Below are 6,911 nucleotides of genomic sequence, written 5' to 3' on the forward strand. Positions count from 1 at the left end.
GATCACAGCGATGGTTTTTAATTGGTTACACTGGCGTACACCTTAGCACTTGGTGATCCGCCCCCACGCTCGACTAACCTTCTGCTTTGTGTGATCTTCCCAAATTAGCCCTCCAGGGATTTCCTCTACTTTTCACTGTTGAAAGGCTTGAAGCTGTCGGCGACATTATTGACCCAAAACACCAAACTAGCTGTCGAGTATCCCGCGAAATCGAGTTTATAAAGTAGAGCCAAATTTTTGTACATGTCTAAATCAGTAAATTGATCTGCTCCAATACGAGCTTGTTATAGCAGGGGGACTCGAGCACTGGGCGCGTGAATTTGTTGACGGAACGCGGAAGGGGAAAATTTTAAATTTTATAAAATCCAGCGGCCCATTGTTACACTTCAAAAGGAAATTTTAACTGATTGAAAGGTAGATTGCGATTTCTGAGATGATTTAAGTTTTGACCAATAATGGATAACTAAAAGTATTCTGTGGCTGTGGTAAATTTTGTTAATACCATTTTGGTATGGAATAAATAATAAGTGTGATTAATAAATCTTCTGGCTAATCGTGCATTATTCTATGTTATAAAATGAAAATTAAATCCGAAAGCCCGATTCCGGTTTGTCGGTGGGTTGCTCTGTGCCTGGCTGTTTATGGTAATCAGTTTATAGATTAATAGATTACCAATTATTTCAGCTCAAAAAATGTAGATTGCCAATTTTTAATGATTAATATATAAATGTATCCACCTATATCTATATACTAGTACTTTATATAGTATAAAGATCTGACAAGTTATTATCGATACAGTGATTTATTTTTTAATGCTATATGGAGGAATATAATTTTAAACTTCTTTTTGGGATTCCTCCTATAAATAAATTATGGAGTAACCAATTAATTAATTAATTCTAATATGTGAATGCATATTCACATTTCTAGATGCTGACCTTTCTCCGTGCCTGCTTTGGCGTGAGACTTTTCAGTTTTTAGTGGTCCTAGTTTCTAAATTTCGCCTTTTTCGAAATTCCCCTTTTGCCCTTGGTTTCACGCGCGACGGGGCTTACCACAGAACGGAGGAAAGGCTTTTTGCCTTGCGTTTTCAGCACGCGGATCACCTTTGTAATTACGATTTCCTTCCATATGCAAAGAGAAAAGTAGTTGTGAATGATTATTGAGATTTAAAAGGGTTGGTGGAGTTAGGACTGAGGAGAAAGAATGGGGGAAAAACCGTGTTCCAGGGCGATTTTGTCCAATTTTATCAAGGGTGGTCTTTTATTACTGATGCGGTGATTCGATGACTGGGTCTCTTCCTGTATTAGAATATGTCAAGAGTTTTGTGGAGGAGTCGTGAATTCTTTGGTCGTAACTCGTAATTTAACGAGATGTTGGTGAGGTTTGAACTGGGAAGATTTTGACAGATGAACGTGCTATCTGGTTAATATTTCGCGTGGAATTATCGTCTCTACCTTTTTTTTTCTTCCCCAAGAAAAAGGGAATAGAATAGTTGGAATCAAATCCAAGACGTGTTGAGCTGTTCCCCTCTGTTTTAAGTGTCTCACCCCCTTCTTTGGTTATTCCTCTCACTCCCCTCTTCTTATTATTACGCCTCCCCTCCTTCATTCGTTGCGAGCTGTAATTGGATGGGAACCGCATTGGCTTTCACCCGGTAGGTCGTCGTAGTGTTCTTCTCTGGTTCTATTTCTCCACTTCACAACCCCTCTTCCTCTGAGAAACAGTTCAAGCATAACTTGACTTCGAATGCCACTGTCGCTCACTAACGCCTTGCTCTGCTTTCTACACCACGCCTTTTTCACACTGCTTCCATTTCCCGCTCTCCTTCTGTTTTTCCGCAATGAGATCAAAGTTATAGCCTTTTGCCTCCCTTTCTGGTTTTAAGTTGTCTTTCATTAGCTATTTTCTTGGAATCAAAGCGTTTTGCTCGGGAAAAAGTACCAGGAAAAAAATTTGAGTGAGTGAGCTGGTGGGAAGTGGAAATTGCAAATTAGTTTTTGTAATTATTTTTTTTGTGTTTTTGAGGTGGGATTCTTAGATCAGACCCAGCAATGGCGCCCTTGTTCAATTGGTGGGGGAAAGAGGGCCATCGGGGCACCCCAGTGGTGGTGAAGATGGAGAACCCCAATTGGTCCATGGTTGAGCTTGAGGGTCCTTCTGACGACGACTTCCTCATCCCCGACCACTCAGGTCGTGCAAAGAGACAAAGGCAGGGGCAAAACGCCAAGCAACTCACTTGGGTTCTTCTCCTCAAAGCTCACAGAGCGGCCGGTTGCTTGACCTCCATTGCCCCCGCATTGTTCGGTGTAGCGTCCGCCGTGAAGCGCCGCGTCGCCTCCGGCAGAACCGACGTCGATGCCGACCACGATAATGAAATCGGCGGCAGGGAAAAGGAAACCCTACCGTGAAGAGCAGGTTCTATTCCTGTATCAAAGTGTTCCCTGTGGTTATCTGTGCTTCTGCTACTTTTGAAGTAACTGCTTACTTTAAGGGGGTTGGCATTTCGGTACCCCACATCTTCAACTGGACTATGTATGGTTAACATCCTTCGGAGTGAAAGATGTTTTCGACTGGTTCTATTCCCGGTGGTTTTGATTCGTGTGGAGTATATAGCTCCGCCCCTGCAATTCCTGGCCAATGCGTGCATTGTGCTCTTCCTTATTCAGAGTTTGGATAGACTGATTCTTTGTTTGGGTTGCTTCTGGATTCGATTCAAGAAGATCAAACCTGTTCCTAAAGAGGAGCTGTAGATCTGGAGTCTGGTGAGAAGGGATTTTTTTTTCCCATGGTGCTAGTGCAGATCCCCATGTGCAATGAGAGAGAGGTAAGGTTGGGCATATTATTAATTTTTTTTTCACACCTTGAGTTTCTCATTTTATTTTAATTTACTGGTTAAGTTTCTTTGTGCTCAGGTTTATCACCAGTCAATTGCTGCAGTTTGTAATTTGGATTGGCCCAAATCCAAGTTGCTGATTCAAGTTCTGGATGATTCTGATGACCCGACAACACAGGTGATGATCAAGGAAGAGGTGGAAAAATGGCAACAAGAGGGTGCCAACATAGTGTACCGACACCGAGTGCTTAGGCAAGGGTACAAGGCTGGTAATCTCAAGTCTGCCATGAACTGTAGCTATGTAAAAGACTACGAGTTCGTTGCTATTTTTGACGCTGATTTCCACCCACCCCTGATTTTCTTAAAAGAACTGTTCTCTCATTTCAAGGTAAGTAATCCGTGCAGTGCGCATAATGAGATGATTCAAAAGGAAATTATTGTTTTTCAATTAGCTTACAAGTATAGTTAGATGTATATAAATAAATCTACTTGCTGCTACTGCAGGATAATGAGGAATTAGGACTAGTTCAAGCAAGATGGTCCTTTTGTGAACAGGATGAAAATTTGCTTACAAGGTTACAGAACATTAATCTGGCATTCCATTTTGAGGTCGAACAGCAAGTGAATGGTATTTTCATTAATTTCTTTGGGTTCAATGGAACGGCTGGAGTGTGGCGAATTAAGGCTTTGGAGGAAGCTGGTGGGTGGTTGGAGAGGAACCACTGTTGAGGACTGGACATAGCTGTCCGAGCTCATCTCCATGGCTGGAAATTTATTTTCCTTAATGACGTGGAGGTGTGCCTCACTTTAATTCATACCATCGATATATCATGCCACTGCTCATCAATTCTTAAAACTGATCATTGCTTTTTAATGAGTGCAGTGCCAGTGTGAACTTCCAGAATCTTACGAAGCTTACAGGAAACAACAGCATAGATGGCATTCGGGGCCAATGCAATTATTTCGCCTTTGTTTGCCTGACATCATACGGGGCAGGTATGCATATGTTAAATTTATGTAACTACCCTTGTGTAATTCAATTATGGTGTATACATAATACTGTGGCACCAATTTTGTTTTCACAGATAAGCGTGGGGATGAAATTCAATTTAATATTCCTCTTCTTTCTACTGAGAAAATTGATATTGCCCTTCTATTCATTTACCCTTTTCTGTATAATTCTACCCATGACAATGTTTTGTTCCGAGGCTGAGCTTCCTGCTTGGGTTGTGTGTTACATCCCAGCCACTATTTCATTTCTTAACATCCTTCCAGCTCCAAAATCCTTCCCTTTTATCGTACCTTACCTCCTTTTTGAGAATACCATGTCGGTGACCAATTCAATGCCATGATCTCTGGACTATTCCAGCTTGGCAGTGCGTATGAGTGGGTTTGTGACCAAGAAATCTGGTCGTTTCGTCAGAGGGCGATCTTGTTTCATTGGTTCATAAAGAGCCAAAGCATCAGAAAGCAGCATCAGCGCCTGATCTTGAGGAAATACAAAGACAGGAGCAAAAGGCTGCTTCTAAGAGAAGAGAAGAAGCACAACAGAATTTACATGAAGGAGCTTGCCTTGGCTTTCCTGCTACTAACAGCTTCGGTGAGGAGTCTCTTATCAGCTCAGGGAATCCATTTCTACTTCTTATTATTCCAAGGGATATCCTTCCTGTTAGTAGGTCTAGACTGATTGGCGAGCAGGTTGATTGAAACCAAATTGACAGGAAAAGCATGTAAAGAGTTGTAATTAGTAAGTATGAAAACAGTAAAACAGCGTGGACACTGGACACGTCCCGGCCGGCCCTATATATCCTTCAATGACAAGTTATTATGGGGACAGTGCAGTGAAGTGCTGAGGCATGGTCCTCCATGCAGGATCTCAATCCTGTTCCACTCATTTACGAGATGACATTGTTATATGGTCGCAAAGTGATGACTTCAATTCAATTCAGGAACCAATCCACTAGAACCTGGTCGTAGCTCCTTGATATGTTAGTCTTCCCCCCCCCCCCCCCCCCCCATTTCTTCGTTTATCCCTTCCACTCTGTAAGTTTCTGTCCATTCTTTAGTTAATTGTTGGGATCCATTCTTTTGTGAGAAATATCAGCGGTTCGAAACACGAATTGGGATTTTTGTTGAGTTAGTTACTGTAAAAATCAGGAACAAATTTTATCCTGATGGTCCTGTTTTCTTTGTCTGAATATAAATGCTTCATTCATTTTTGTCAAGTTGCCCAAATGGGTAGAAAAGTGGGATCTTGTTAGCTGTGCCGACGCATCAACATTACCTTAAATGTTCGTGATGCTATGTTGGTAACTCAAATGGTCCTCTCGAATTTGAAAATCTGCCATGTGTAATTCTCTCCTATTTCTCAACACAGGAAGAAATAACTAGAGTCATAAAAACTAAAGCAGAAAAATTACAGGATGGTAACTTCTTTTACTCAGTTTGAAAGAGAGAGACTCTTTTAGGTTGACTCAAGAAATGTTCAACACATCTTATCGCTTTGAAATGTATATTCATGCAATGGCCAAAGAAAAGAGAATTACGAAATCGCCAAGAAACTGAACCTGTCTGTATCTATTGAGAGCTGAACTTAATGCTAGAAGGCTTGAATTGAAGTGTGAGAATTGGATGGGCATGGGAATACTTGTGAGGGCATTGATGGGTGGGGATTTTTACAGCTGGTGGCTATTATTGGAACGGTATATATATGCTGAGGAAGCTGGAAGCACAAGGGCATGTGCCGATGTGGGGCCTATCACCGGACGGCTGGTTGTTGCGTAGTTGCAGGCCCATCCCCCACCACTATTTGATTCGTATATAATTGATGCTCGTTCATATTCTCACCGCTGTTTTTTATTATTCTGATACTCTCTTTTTTGGCCTCATATATAATGTTTTCCGAAGCAGCATGAAATTGTAAAAAAAAGGGGGCCAAGGAGCAGCATGATCAGTTTTTAATTTAAAGGAGGAGGATTTGAAGGTAAAGGCCTAAGGATCTGCAACTGTTAATGTTTTTGTGCAGTGTGTTTGATGCTCTTTCTGCTGTTTTGTTATGACGTACGTATCAACTGTGCAATACATGTTCTTTTCGTCTATATTAATGGTGGAAGCAACTAAGCATTGCCTCCACGGGAACTCTTTTTCATCTCTTCAAGGAAACTGAACATGTGCGTCGTATGAGGGATAAAATAAGCCAATACATTTGATGATTTTGTCGCCCTGTATTCCCAAGCGAGACTGTAGTGGAGTTTGCTCTCAAGTTCAGTTTTGTTTAACAGTCTTTTTTTTTTATTATTTAAAATATTGAATTGGTGAAGCCAGAAGGGAAACATGTTATACGCCCTATTAAGAAGGCGAGAAGAGAGCAGCAGAAGGGATGGGTTGGGTCAATTATGAAGGGGTCTCTCCTTAAATGAAAGGGCTATGACAATAGACTGAGCAATAGGCACCACCCACCCATCATATAACAAAGTGAACCGTATCCGAACGGTCGTATTCTACCATGTGCTTTTGTCTTCAATCATAACACAAGGAAAATCAAACATCAACCCTGATGGCTTCATTTTGCTCACCAGAATTCGGTGCAGCCATCAACCGATTAAGGGAATGATATAAACATGAGAGTTCCGGCTCAGCAACTCGCTTGTCACTCTTACGAGTTGCTAGTTGTATGTGTGTCTTCGTTATATACTACTGTCTCTGATTCTTAATATAAGATTTCGTTTGATTTTTATTTTGATCTAATAATAAGACCCCAATCTATTTTGTCTATCTTATATTTTTGTATTTTTTTTCAAAATAATCCTTCTAATAATGACAGTTCTAGCTAATACATTTGATTAGCAAGGATATTTTAGAAAAAATAACACTTATTTATTATAAAATAACTAACTTAACTTATTTTCCTTAATCTCCTCCAATTAGTCAACGAGTTCTTATAATTAGGACAGGAGGCAGTACCCTTTATATATAAGAGCTAGTTGACTTATTTGAATAGATTAAGAAAGTTTGTTGAGTTGTAGTTATTGTAATAATTAAGTATTGTCTTCCCTAAAATTCACTTGGTAATTAT

At 40.5% G+C, this 6,911-nt stretch overlaps 1 pseudogene; it reads left to right on the forward strand.

Annotated features, from left to right (window-relative positions):
• Positions 1–1,980: 1,980 nt before the first annotated feature.
• Positions 1,981–4,523, forward strand: LOC114714385 (probable xyloglucan glycosyltransferase 12; annotated as a pseudogene).
• The last annotated feature ends 2,388 nt before the right edge of the window (positions 4,524–6,911 follow it).

This window comes from Neltuma alba, unplaced genomic scaffold (assembly GCF_004799145.2).
Source record: "Neltuma alba isolate B1F8T4 unplaced genomic scaffold, ASM479914v2 tig00001943_pilon, whole genome shotgun sequence".
In the NCBI taxonomy this organism is placed as follows: Eukaryota; Viridiplantae; Streptophyta; class Magnoliopsida; order Fabales; family Fabaceae; genus Neltuma; species Neltuma alba.